The sequence below is a fragment of the Ruditapes philippinarum genome, unplaced genomic scaffold, assembly GCF_026571515.1.
Source record: "Ruditapes philippinarum isolate M1 unplaced genomic scaffold, ASM2657151v2 ctg8644_1_1_1_1, whole genome shotgun sequence".
NCBI classification, from domain to species: domain Eukaryota; kingdom Metazoa; phylum Mollusca; class Bivalvia; order Venerida; family Veneridae; genus Ruditapes; species Ruditapes philippinarum.
In genome coordinates this window covers 40,149-55,394 of record NW_026854353.1, presented here as the reverse complement: position 1 = coordinate 55,394, position 15,246 = coordinate 40,149, and the positions used below count along the sequence as shown (strand labels likewise).

The window sequence follows — 15,246 nt, the reverse complement described above, 5'->3', positions numbered from 1 at the left end:
CCGCCCACCAACTCGCCGACAGCAAACACATGCCATCCCCTCTTGCACAATGACTAAAGATGTACGCTTGGGTACAGACCCGTCATTACAAGTCTTGGGTCATGTGGGGGTTGCGTTCATTGAACGCCGCCTTTCCTTGTTGATCTTGTTTATCATATATTATATTGCATGAGGAGGTGGTCACTGTCAAACAGGAGCCCACAACGGAACCCGGTTTGACAGTGACAGTCAAGCAGGAAGAGCCATATGCACTGTTAACAGTGCCTGAGCCGATAATAATATCGGACGAGGAGCCCGAGGACAGGAATGCAGATGCCCGGTCCACTGCTCACACAGAGGAAGTTATTGACAACCTCAGGGAGGTCATTGACGAGTCCAACTTCCAGGCTCCTGGGGACAGGGATTTACGGTCTCCTAGGGGTCTGCCTGTAGAAATGCCACCACTGGTTGACAGAGTTGACAGAGAACTATCTCGGTCTCTAATGGCACAATCAAATCTGAGGGCTACTTTGGACAGGAAAAGACAAAAAAAAGGATCTTGTCCCCCACAAGAGGCAAGTCGTGGAAAAGTGCGCTTGAAGAGTTGTGTAATTGCAAACTGCAAGTGTATGTTTCGCAACATAAGACGCAACGCTATGGAGAAGCATCTTCCAAAGCCTTTCCAGGAGAATGCATTAGCTGATAGCTCCTTTCACAACAAGAGGATGGAGTTGCTGATGTTTCTGAAATGCAAGGTTCTGGGAGAGAAGGCTACCTTTAGTGATATGTTAAGGTGGGTGGACAGTCAAAGAGCCATGTCAGTGGACACATTTGTACCGGATACAGATTTTAAATGGCTAGAGAAAGCCTGCAGAAGGCAACGGTGGAGACAGTCTAGGAGGTTTTCGTTAGTGCCAATCAACTGTGAAGCATTGTTGTTTCACTGGAGAGTCTTGTTAGTGCTGTTAAAATAGATGTATACAGAATCCCTAAAGAAAGCCCAACACGGCAAAATTGAAAATGTTGGAGTTCTTCCAACAACATCCGTGAAGTAATGGTCTTCTGTGACCCGGAGAAACGCTGCCAAGTGAAAAAGGGTTTGGTTCTGCCGTGGGAGTTCATCCAAAGAAATGCCATCTCCTCTCTGATTCTCCCTATCAGAAACTATTAACTTCCTTATGTCCTGCAATGTTGTTGCACTTGGAGAGATAGGGCTTGACAGGACGGAGCCAGAAATGTCTTGGGATCTGCAGGAGAAGACCATGGTGCGTTTACTTCAATTTAGCATGCCGGTTCGCCCAGCTATTCTACATATGCGGGATTGAACAGACCAACATGCTGGGGAGGTAAGCGCCAAATGTCTTCAAATTATGAAGGCTAATACAGCCCCTACGCAGAAGATCCACCTACACTCTTTTGGGGGAACTGTGGAACAGGTCGTTGGCTAGTTAGAGGCATTCCCTAACTGTTACTTTGGATTTAGCGACAGAGTAACACATTTCGACAAGTATCAGGTTGCTGCCCTCCAAAGGGTCCCTGACAACAGACTTCTGCTGGAAACAGATGCCGCTTACTTCAAAAAGAATGCAGCCAAAGCAAGTACACCCAATTTTCTGGGAGACATTGGTGATGTGGTCAGCAAACACAGAGGTACTTCATTACCGGAAACAATGAGGCTGACTACTCGCAATGGTCAGGATTTGTACTTTCTACAGGATAAGGTTACAGAAAAGTTAAGCGTTAGCGGAGCTTTGTTTGTCCGACATGTGAATTTAAGGAAGTTGCTCAGCGTAAGCGGAGCATTTATTGTCATTATTATAGACTAAAAGGAAAAATGATACCTCAACTTGATGACTTTGAGCAGCGTTAGTCTGCCCTAAAAACTGGAAGTATTCAAACCTAGGCCTTGTTCTATAGAATGGGAAGGAATGTAGTACGGTACGGTACGGCACCGGAAATAAGACAGGAATTAGCGGCATTGCATGCGAAGCAGTTCAGTTCCATGCTCGTTTCTTCTTGCATCTAGATCGTACGTTGATCAGACTCAAGGCATATCCACCTACAGCAACGACTCAGAGTTCACTGGCCGGTTGCCATTGTACGAAGATTCACACAGCTTGTGGGTAAGTGCTTAACAGCTCCACTCGACCTCAATAACAGCACGTACAATCATTCTGTAATCTGGCTGTGTTATTCCTGAAAATTAACGTAAGATAATATAATTAATAAAATGATTAAAACGTAAAATCATTATTCCATTGTATGATAGAATAATAAATAAATAATATCAAAAGAGAACTGATTTCTTTACTGAAATCTTTCCATAATAATCGAAAAAGGAATTTGATATTTTTCAAAGTCATATATATTTGATATAGAGCTTTTGCAAAGAAATTAGAAATATAAATTAAAATAAATGCTGTACATTAAGAAATTATTAAAGAATGCAAATATATTATTTTATAGCTGTGTTATTTGCCAAATTCAATATTTTTTAAATATGAGTATTTTAATTTCTCATATTAAGTGTAATGCTTGCTTTATAGGATGTTAAATATTGAAAGAAGCTCTTGAGCTACCAGATAACTCAAATGTAACAGTTGAAATGAAAGTTATTGAATGCACAAAAACTGCCAGGAGACCAGTAACAACAAGCATTTGATAGTATTGCGGGCAATACAGTAGTCCCCTACCGGTCCCTCAAAAAGTTCTTTAATTGTCATACACTCCTGTGTATTGCCATTTATAATGACTTTGAGGATGAAGTCTGTATTTGAAAATATCAACCACAAAACATAATAAAATAAGTTTGTCTATATCACAGTAATGTGTTAAGTTTCCATGCTTAGTAAGGAAATTATGTTTATACAACCTTGTCATATTATTACGATGTGGGATTTTAAAGTAAATCCTATAAGGAATGAAGAAGTTGAAGTGAAAATACCAGTTTCTCGAAAAAAAAATCTAAGTTTCAAGGGGGACATAATTCTGGAAATAGTCTTGCTAGAGTATTTAACCTTCTCAAAAATGTCGAGTGATAATAAGAAACATATATATGAAGTTTGAAGTAGATACATTAGGAAATAAAGAAGTTATTTAAAAAAGACAACATTTTTTCCCCTAAAAAATCTAAGTTCAAGGGCGGTAATACTGATATTTTTTGTGCTAGAGTTATAAACCTTGTCACATATGATGTGGTTGATGACCAGAAACTTATATTTAAAGTTTGAAGTAAACACCTTAAGAAATAAAGAACATATAGTGAAAAAGCTGAAAAATTAAAATCAGAAATCTTGAAATTCAGGCTATTTGTTGCCATAGCAACCAGAATTTTCAACATAGGAAGAAAAGAAAAAGATGTGCATAATCTCAGGCTGCCATCTACCCATATTTCAAGTTTCATAAAAATATTTTCAGTACTTTTTGAGTTATCACTGGATCCAGTTTATGTGTTAAATTTGCCATATTTTCAGACTATTTGTTGCCATAGCAACCAAAATTTTCAACATAGGAAGAAAAAAAAAAGACGTGCATAATCTCCATACTGCCATCTATCCATATATCAAGTTTCATAAAAATATTTTCAGTACTTTTTGCGTTATCGCGGGATCCAGTTTTGTGGACGGACGGACTGACAGACTGACAGACAGACGGACAGACAGACGGACAGACGGACGGAGGGTAAACCTAAAGTCCCCTCCGGTTAAACCGGTAGGGGACTAAAAAGAAATTTTTTGAAGCTGTCATTGCTGACAAAACTGTGCAACCATCAAGTTTTTCAAAGAAACTGCCCATGAACAAATTGTAAAAGAACCCCAAACCTCCTGCTGCAAGACATAATAAAGAAACCCGATTCCATTATTTTTACTGTAGGAAGCAAGGCTCATTACTGTGCTCCAGTTGCTATCAATGTAAATCCCAAGTCATTGTTTACAGAAATAAAAGCTGGAAGATTTACAAGAAGATGAAAGTTATGATCAACTGAAAACCGAAATTAAAAGACAGCATTGTTAAATTCAACATTTGTGATATATAAGGTTTTCATTTACAATTTCCTAAAGTGTCCACCGATCTATACTTTTATTTGTATCTGGCAATTCATTTGCTAACACAGGTGCACTAGAAGATTAAAATTTCTTCACACTACTTTCATACATGTATTTCAAATTTAATTGGATTTTCACAAATAAAATAGGAATGGCAAATATTGGGGTGCAAGAAAATTACGAACAAAGAGTATTGTACCGGATTGGTTTTATAACGGTTGAGGTTTTCCTTTAGAGGGACCCTTGTATTTTTACGAGTAGGTTTTCCTTACGCTTTTTATATTTTTGACACAGCAAGTATTCCCGTAAATATTTGGAACAAAAAATGTCTTTCCCTGTTTTCCCTTATTTGATGTAAGTTTAAGTCCGGTATTGTTGTAAGACAATTACTGTAAATATTTTTCTTTAGCATTTAATTGCTACATAACAATTATTGAATAGTGTTTAAATGCATAGTAAAGTTAATGGGCGACATCACTTCTAACCCGAGTTCGAACCGAACGCAATGTGTAAGAACCCTTGTGACAAAATTTAACCTTTGAACTCAACTCTTTCTTAATCCCACGGCACACGTGGGTTACTGCAGTTTCCAAGATGGCGACTTCAGACGAGCAGAAAGTTGGTGTTCTGTAAGTTTTCATCACTTATTGAACAAGAAGCTTCATACAACAAAATTAACGTTGTATTAAAGTTAAGACAGGGTTTTACTGTATACTTTGCTTCTTTTCAGCGATGTTCGTCGTAATATTCACATTTTTGGTTGGATTATGATCAGATGATTTAATGGAAAAAATCACAGGAACCCGAAAAATTTCAAAACAAAAAATGAAGGATTTAAAAAAATCCAATATATACTATAAAAAAACACTTCTGTATATATAGAAGGATACAGTGGAACCTTTCCAAACCGGATGACCTCGGGACCAGACCTTATTATATATAATATGTTTTATCTGTTAAGGCAACAAATTTTTTTTTATCATAAACAATAGTTTAAACATAAATGATAGAGACTGGTTTTCTTAAAACAGTTTCAATTTCCCTATCTAACAGTTCACTTTCAATTACTGAAAGTGTGAAAATTACAAGTGTCATCTTCTTTGTGTGCAACAATGCACGATGTGTGCATTTTCTTCACAAGAATTAATGATATGGCCTGTTTAAAGGGGTAGATTTATGTGGAAAAAACTCTTAGTTTCAAGTTGTCCAGTATCCTTAATTCAGGGGTTCTCGATTTGGAGGGGTGAATTATAATATAGTGAAACTTTTTGAACCAGAACCTTTGGCCGGTTTGGAGGGGGCAGTTAAGAGGGGTTCCACTGTAGTTGGTGATTTAAAAAAATCGAATTACATGTTAGTTTTTACATTCTGATTGTTGTTTTTTGACATGCGCTATCATTATTGAGCATTTTGTATTTGCATTGCTGAGAAGATGTTCATGCTTGAAAACTTAAGTCACTCTTAAAAGCTCTAATTTTTAGCTCACCTTAACAAGTCTCTGTGAAACATAATAGTTAATGTTATGGATGATTAAAATTTGTAACCTGATCCCGGAACAAAGTTAATAGAAAACTTATAATTTGTTGCAGGCCGTGAGTGGAGTGACATGTAGTCGTTAGCGAAATTATGTTCAGTTAATTAAGTGACAGATCATGTGACGTGCAGTCTTCGTGAAAAGGATAAAGAATTGTCAGCCATCTGGACTGGTGATAATATTTTTCTGCCAGACCGAAATAAAATCTCTCAGACCGAAAAAGAAACATATTTAGCCACTGAAAAATAACTGCCAGTCAAACAGACCAGCAACTTGATATCAGTGCCAGACCGGAGGGATTTTTACCAGACATGACTGGCTGGACTGGCACTTTCGCAAAGACTGTATGTGATTTGCAGTGATCATATGGTATTGTTTTGGCATTTATCTATGCAGAGCAGAGACCACGGCGAAACTGAGCATCAACTTATGCTTGTCAAAATGAAAATAAACCTAGATGCTTTGTTTGTTTCATACTTTAACATCATTACTCTGCTGCATTCAATGGCATCAGAAGTAATAGCACTTTTTCATCTTCATTTCAGAGTTGATTATGTCTTCATCATACAGGGTAAATCTTCTACGTATAAAATAACAAAGCAGTTGGAAGAGATGCTGAAATCCCCAGACTGTGGTATGGTCTGTTTGCTTTTTATTGTTTTTAAGAATTTTTGGTTCAATGCACTAAAATAGTACCACATACAAGAAATATGTAACTTTGCACATACAATAAAAGCAACCTTTGTTCCTGAAGTTTTTGCATTTAACCTCATTATGTATTGGTAATGCAGTGATTTTTAACTATATTTTACAGATGAATAAAGGCTGTGTCCTCTAGCCCAAAATATTTATATTTTCCCCTAAAAATACTATATTTACCCCCTGAAATGCCCTGTGCACACTATGACTTGACAGTAGCTGACTAACATATTTATGCTTAGTTGATAAATTCGGCTGAAAGACAGAAAACTGTCCCAAAAGATAGCTTCTTCTATGTACCATGTTAAATTGAATTTAAAGTGAAAATTTTATAAAATACGTTGGTAGAAATCGTTTCTCATTTGTTTTATTTAAATTTCAGATTTCCCCCTTTTCAAATGTATCGTGATTAATTTCCCCTTAGAAAGCCACAGGTTGTTTTGAAAATTGGAAAAAAAATCACTGTAATGTAGATCATAGTGTTTCTCACTTATAATGCATTTAGCTTTAAAGGGAGACAGAGACAAAATCTTTATACGTATTTTCGACTTAAATTTTCTTTCATATTTTCGATAAATGTTATCGAAATGAATAAACTAAGCAGTCTAGGGGAAAAAGATTTATCCATATAAAAAAATGTTGTTTTCCTAACCTGACCCACGCGGGTCAGGTTAGAGCATTTAGATTTCACCATAATTATCACATTATAACTATTAAAACGTAAAATAACCTGTCAAATGAGTGATTTAATTAGACTTGTTTTAATCTAACAATATCCACAATACTTTTATTAACTTTTAGGGTTTGTTATTGTCAAATGACTTGTTTTAAAACTACTCGTAAGGTCTGTCAGCGTCTTCATTTCGTTCAACATATGTACACTTATTTACGTTTTAAACTCACATTAAATAGTATATATACAGAAAAAAAACATGCTGAGATCTTCATCACTTTTCAAAACTTCGTTTTAGAGTGATTTAAGTATATTTTTTAAATTTAATTTTTTGTTATATATTTGCCTGAGTATCCCTTTAAAACCATCTCATTGAGATAGTCTTCTTTTTTTATTTTTTTTAATAAATTTTAAGATCCAGATGTTCGTGATGCAGTCTACAAGGCTGTCCTTGAAGATCACAAACCAAAACCCAGTCACATAAATAATAACCTTGATAAAGAAGACCCCTAAAACAAAGCCGTTCATTATGAACCTAACGTCTGTGACAGCGACAGTAACAATAACAGTTATATCAATTCAGAGGTAATAACTAGAACTGTCTCACTCTCAGACAGTAATACAAGTGTACCATCACTGTTCTTTGTCTGATTTGGATCACAGACTGCAAATGCAGATATCCCAGGATAACTTCTGTTATGAAGATTTCCATGTCATGATTGCATTACAATTAGTTATTTTATGTTTTTAGAATAGGTGATCTTTCAAATAAGGTTGCTAACCGTCACACAGTGATCTTGTGATGAGCTGTCCACATAAAATGATTTTATATTATCTTCCTGCTAGTCACTTCAAGGTCTTTTATTTAATCCCCAGGAGATGCTTTTGTAGTGAGGCCTAGAGACTATTATATGTTAAGTACTGCTGTAACTTGCCAGGAACAAAGGTTAAGAAAAGTACCCGCTTGTTTGACTGAAAAAGGCGCTAAAATGAAGAATATAGGAGTTACATGGGGCTTCATGTCCCATTGTCCGATGTCTTAAACAACACTAAATAGACAGCATACATGTCCTGGATATCTTTTATTATTTATGATGGTTATCTGTGTAAATCTACAATAATCTTTTCCCTGTTTAATTGATATGCAAAAATCTGTGACCATAATAAATATTAACTGCTTATTATTGGAAAAAGTTCAGATAATTATCATGTTCTACAAACTATCTACTGATAATTGTTAAATTCTGTCCGTCAATATGTGTGACGTAATATTTCTTGTGATTAAAGTTCTGTGTGCATTATATTCATATCTCTAACCACAGCTTTAATTGTATGGAGTGTAGCATTTTGTAATTTTTTAATCGCTGTAATATCGTGATGTGCATACATTTTTGTCGTACTGTTCTCCATGCAGAATAAAAAGATATATTTTTCAAATGTTTGGAATATAGTGTTATTCACCCTATGAACAAATCTCTTATTTTTCCAAATTGGTCCGTAAATGATTAAGTGACAATGAATTTTGATAACTATATGATCGTTTTTATTGCTATACAGTTGGTGACTTACTGATTTACTGAATATTGAAATAAATTAGGAATGATATTGGAATGTATGTGAAAAGAAAAACGATTCAGGCAATTCAATTACAGCCATGCTGTTACTAATCTTTGTATTAATCCGACATCTGATAATTAGCACATGCAATCGAGGTTACTGACATACATGTATATTCTGCTGTTATTTTGACAATTTTTGAACCATAGGTTAATTTTTTTTTGATCAATCTCATTTCTTTGTAACTACTTAAAGTATTGACCTGTTATTTTATTCTTGCATTCATTATATTTTCAGATTTATATTTGGAAAGAATAGGTGGAGAAAAGGCTTATTAATTCAATGAAGGATAAATCTGAATTGTTCCTAAAGAACAAAAATCATGACACAATATGGAACATAATCTGTAAAGATCTGAACAGCAATGGAATTTTGGTCTCTTCACAGCAAGTAAAGAACAAATGGAAAAAATTAAAAAAGCTTACAAGAAGATAATTGATGAAAATAATTCTACGGGCAACTGCAGAAGTCAGTGGAAGTTTTTGGAAGAGTTCAACAACATGTATGGCCACAAAGCTTCTACCAGTCCTGCTTTGATTTTTGACAGTGGCAAGACTGGGGGCAATAAAATGTCAAAACCGGCTAATGAGTCAAGCCCAGAAACTCTTCCATCACAACATAACACTGACCAAAAAAATCAGGTAAAGAGCAATATAGCAAAAAGAAATCTTCGACTGTTTCAGTATCTGGCCTCATGTCAAAAAATTGAACAAGAAAATAAAGAATTCACTAAAATTTAGAAAGGGCAACACGAACAAAAAAATGAAGAGATTTGACATGTTTTTGGATGTCTATGAGTCTTCGTTAAAGAAGGAGTAATAAACAATTATAGTTATAAATCTTAAAAAAAAGTTTTTAGTTTGTATTTTAAGTTATAAAACATAACATACTTGTATATTTGCTTTGCAAAAGATGTCACTGCTTATTACCACCCCAACACATGTAGGAGGGGGGGGGGGGCGGGGGCTATTATTTCTGGATTCGCTTTGTCGCGTCGGTCAGTCCGTCTCCAATTTCGTCACTCTATAACTTTTTAACCACTGGCAAATTGTTCAAATAACTTGGCGGCACAAATGTTCACCAGTATGAGATGATGTGCAGAGCACAAAAATTGGCTTGCTACCGTCCTGGTCAAAGTCACTATTGGATATAATAGAAACATCATTTCCGCTGGATAACTTTGCTAAGGAAAGAGCTATTGTAAGCAAACTTGATATATCGATATCTTATGTAAAGTCTTAACTTAGGATTAATTTTAAGTTCACTGAGGTCAAGGTCATCATTTAATAAAATAGAAAAAATGTTTCTGTTTGATATCTTTACTAGGGAAGGAGCATTTGTAACCAACATTGATACATTAATACCTTATGAGAAGACCTAGTGTGATGTCCTATAGACTAATGTTATAATGTATGTGAGACCACTATAGTATATATGTATGTTGTATGTAATAGGAGACCGGGACTTCCGGAAAAACATGGAACCTTAGTAAATACGATTCAAACAGATACATAGTTGTTATCAATAAATATCCACCATTAGGACTTATCATCTGGTGACGAGGATAAAAACAAACAAAAGGAATTACTTATATAATATTTGGATATAATTTCATGTGTTAATTGATGAATTAAGACGTTAACCATGAACAATTTACCAGCATTTCCAAGTTTTGATCTTGAAACGGATAAATCCAATGCAGGCTCGCATTTGGAGAAATGGATTGGGCTACTCGAAAAATTATTTGTGGGGATGAAAATAACAAACACTGACCAGAGAAGAGCATTATTACTACATTACGCCTGCGAAAAAGTGTACGACATCTATGACGTAGAAAAAAAAGAGAGCGCAGCGACATATGACGCAACAAAAAAGGTACTTAAAGGGACTATTTTGTTCCCAAAAAGAACGTTCAAATTGAAATTTACAACTATAGATCATACAAGCAATTAGAAGGACAAACGCTTGATGAATATGTAACTGAATTAAGAACTTCAAATGGCTCAGAAATGTGCATTCGCAGACATTGACAATGAAATTTTACAACAAGTGATACAACATTGCCGCTCAAATCAGCTCAGAAGAAGAGCGTTACGTGAACCAGATAAACAAGAGGGCCATGATGGCCCTGAAGACGCTCACCTGTATATAGGCCCCCGGAGCTGGGCCAGTTTAAACCCCAGGGCTTTTTTTTGAACAAACTTGGTAGACACCCATTAGAAAATGTTTCATGCTAAACATCTAAGGTCCAGCTGGTCAAGTTTTTTCTTTACACATATAGTTTAAAACAATGACACACCTGGGGCAGGGCCAGTTTTGACCCAAGGGCTTTTATTTAAACAATCTTTGTAGACACTTACTAGAAGATGTTTCATGCTTAATATCTAAACTCTAGCTAATCGGGTTTTTTCAAAGAAGATTTTTAAGTTTTTGCTATACACATATAAGGAAAATCAATGTCACCGGGGCGGGGCCAATTTTGACCCCAGGGCTTTTATATGAACAAACTTTGTAGACACTCACTAGAAGATGCTTCGTGCTTTATATCTAAATTCTAGCTATTCGGGTTTTTTCAAAGAAGATTTTTAAGTTTTTGCTATACACATATAAGGAAAATCAATGTCACCGGGGCGGGGCCAGTTTTGACCCAAGGGCTTTTATTTGAACAATCTTTGTAGACACTTACTAGAAAATGTTTCATGCTTAATATCTAAACTCTAGCTATTCGGGTTTTTTCAAAGAGGATTTTTAAGTTTTTGCTATACACATATAAGGAAAATCAATGTCACCGGGGCTGGGCCAATTTTGACCCAAGGGCTTTTATATGAACAAACTTTGTAGACACTCACTAGAAGATGCTTCGTGCTTTATATCTAAACTCTAGCTATTTGAGTTTTTTCAAAGAAGATTTTTTAAGTTTTTGTTATACACATGTAAGGAAAATGAATGACCCCCGGAGCGGGGCCAATTTTGACCCCAGGGCTTTTATTACCACAGACTTTGTAGACACTCACTTGGAAATGTTTCAAGCTTAGTATCTAAACTCTAGCTATTTGTTTTTTTTCAAAGAAGATTTTTTAAGTTTTTGCTATACACATATAAGAAAAATCAATGACCCCCGGGGCAGGGCCAATTTTGACCCCAGGGCTCTTATTTGAACAAACTTGGTAGACATCAATTAGAACATGTTACATGCTAAATATTTTAGCTCTAGCTCTTTGGGTTCTTTAAAAGAAGATTTTTTAAGTTTTTACTATATGCATATAGGGTAAATCAATGACCCCCTGGGGCGGGGCCAATTTTGACCCCAGGGCTTTTATTTGAACGAACTTGGTAGACACACATTAGAGGACGTTTCATGCTAAATATCTTAGCTCTAGGTCGTTGGGTTCTTTAAAAGAGTTTTTTTAAAGTTTTTACTATATGCATAAAGGGAAATTCAATGACCCCGGGGCGGGGCCAATTTTGGCCCCAGGGCTTTTATTTGAACAAACTTGGTAGACATCCATTAGAACATGTTTCATGCTAAATATCTTAGCTCTAGCTCTTTGGGTTCTTTAAAAGAAGATTTTTTAAGTTTTTACTATATGCATATAGGGTAAATCAATGACCCCCTGGGGCGGGGCCAATTTTGACCCCAGGGCTTTTATTTGAACGAACTTGGTAGACACACATTAGAGGACGTTTCATGCTAAATATCTTAGCTCTAGGTCGTTGGGTTCTTTAAAAGAGTTTTTTTTTAAAGTTTTTACTATATGCATAAAGGGAAATTCAATGACCCCGGGGCGGGGCCAATTTTGGCCCCAGGGCTTTTATTTGAACAAACTTGGTAGACATCCATTAGAACATGTTTCATGCTAAATATCTTAGCTCTAGCTCTTTGGGTTCTTTAAAAGAATTATTTTAGTTTTTACTATATGCATATAGGGAAAATCAATGACCCCCTGGGGCGAAGCCAATTTTGACCCCAGGGCTTTTATTTGAACAAACTTGGTAAACACCCATTAGAAGATGTTTCATGCTAAATATCTTAGCTATAGGACTTTGGGTTCTTTTAAAGAAGATTTTTTAAGGTTTTATTATATGCATATAGGGAAAATCAATGACCCCCTGGAGCGGGGCCAATTTTGACCCAAGGGCTTTATTTGAATAAACTTGGTAGACAATCACTAGAAGATGTTTCATGCCAAATATCTAAGCTCTAGCTCTTTGGATTTATTAGAAGAAGATATTTAAAGTTTTTTTTCTTTTGGTTGCCATGGCAACCAGAGTTCTGCATGGAATTAAATTCTTTGAACAATTTTTAAAGGTGACCACCAAAGGAACATTCCTGTGAAGTTTGGATGAAATTGGCTTAGTGGTTTATGAGGAGATGTCATTTAAAATAAAAGTTTACGGACGACGGACGGACGACGACGACGGACGGACGCCGGACGAAAAGCGATTAAAAAAACTCAATGACATTATTACAATGGGACGTATGCTTTAACAATCGGATAAGCAAGCATTCCGCAATGGAAAATTCAGAAAATTCAAGATCTGTACACAAGGTTTCAAAGTTCAATAGTAGAACACGTGGACGAGCGCCGATGCCTCATGGCCGTGGGAACAGTAAATGGTCGTATGCAAATTCTTGAGGTCGTGGGAAATCTGGTCCGAAGAACCAATCGAATCAACGAAGTAGACAACGTGATGGTGCGTCAGCCAATACATGCAGAAAATGTGGTTACGAGTTCCCACACAGAGATAAGCCGTGTCCAGCCACAGGTAAAACCTGCAATGCATGCAAGAAACCTAATCATTTCGCATGCTGCTGTTTAGCGCCGAAATATCAGCATGTCAATGAGATCAGCGATAACACCAGCAGTTCGCTACAATTCGGTTCGGAAGAGGAGTACCTCTATAAAATCACAGTGAAAAATGTCGGTAAACATAAAGGATCAAAAACGCCGAAAACACAGATAAAAGGAATTTATGACGGTATTGGAAAATTAAAAGGACAAAAAGTCAAATTACACATAAACCGTGATGTAAAACCTGTAGCGCAGAGAAATCGATGTTCACCATTTCATTTAAGAAAGTTCAGAAGGAAATTGAAAAGCTACTTGAAAATGACATCATCATATAAGAAGTTAAAAATGAATCAATACCATAGGTGTCACCGATTGTCACCCCACCGAAGGAAAATGGAGATGTAAGATTGTATAGACATGAGAGAGGCAAAAAAAGCTATTGAAAGAGAACGGCACCCAATGCCAACAATACATGAAGTTTTACACGACATGAACGGTTCTAAAGTGTTCAGCAAACTAGATTTAAAAGCTGGATATAATCAGTTGGAATTAGATGAAGAATCGAGATCAATCATTACATTCTCTACACACATGGGCTTATACAGATATAAACGTTATGAATTTCGGTACTAACTCTGCAAGTGAAGTGTTTCAGAAAACAATCAGTTCCATCATTCAAGACATAGCTGGAGCCAAGAACATTTCGGATGATATAATAGTGTATGGAAACAGTCAAAAAGTCACGACAAGGCACTTGATCAAATTTTTCATGCATGCATCGTAACGGACTGACATTAAATAGAGAAAAATGTGAATTTAACAAGCTTGAAATCACATTCTTTGGTGTTGTATTCAGAGGAGACGGCATTTCACCAGATCCAGTGAAGGTTCGAGCAGTGAGAGACATGCAAGAGCCAACAAACTTATCTGAATTGAGGAGTTTTCTCGGAATGACATCGTATTGCTCGAGATTTATAAAAGATTATGCGGCAATAACGTAACTATTGAGGCATTTAACAAACAAGAGCCACCGCAGAGAGAGAGGGGGGGGGGGGGGGGGGGGGGGGGAACGCTCGACTTTTTACTTTTTCTAAAAGGAAAAAAAGAAATGTTTGAACAAATCTTAGCGTTTCCTTTTTATAAATTTAATCGGTCTGTCTTGTCACATTATGTTTTGTCTATATATTTTGTATATATAAATAGAAACACGCAATGCATTCTGTAAATAGAAACACGCTATGCATTCTGTAAATAGAAACACGCAATGCATTCTATAAATAGAAACACGCAATGCATTCTATAAATAGAAACACGCAATGCATTCTATAAATAGATACACGCAATGCATTCTATAAATAGAAACACGCAATGCATTCTATAAATAGATACACACAATGCATTATATAAATAGATAAACGCAATGCATTCTATAAATAGATAAACGCAATGCAGTCTATAAATAGATACTCGCAATGCATTCTATAAATAGAAACACACAATGCATTCTATAAATAGATGTACGCGATGCATTCTATAAATAGATACACGCAATGCGTTGTTGTTGTCGTCGTCGTTGATAATGATGTTGTTGATGATGATGATGATATATATATATATATATATATATATATATATATATATATATATATATATATATATACACACACACACACACACAAACCACACACAAATTAATATATATGGTCACTTAATGCACAAATCTGAGAAAATTCAGTAATTTAACCTTCAAGGTCAATGTCATTAAAGAGCCCAAGTGTTTGAAAAACAATAAGGTCTTGTCCTTAAGAATGTACTTCTATAATATGAAGTTGATCCCTTCAATAATAGCAAAGTCACAGCCAGTTACAGCCAAAACAAAGAAAATGTTAATAATTTGACCTTCAA

General features: G+C 35.8%; 1 long non-coding RNA gene across 1 annotated transcript; it reads left to right on the top strand.

Annotated features, from left to right (window-relative positions):
• Positions 1-1,196: 1,196 nt before the first annotated feature.
• LOC132739905 (uncharacterized) lies at positions 1,197-7,705 on the top strand. Its single transcript, XR_009627072.1, has 3 exons — positions 1,197-2,102; positions 6,105-6,193; positions 7,347-7,705. It is a non-coding gene; the product is annotated as an uncharacterized LOC132739905 (long non-coding RNA).
• The last annotated feature ends 7,541 nt before the right edge of the window (positions 7,706-15,246 follow it).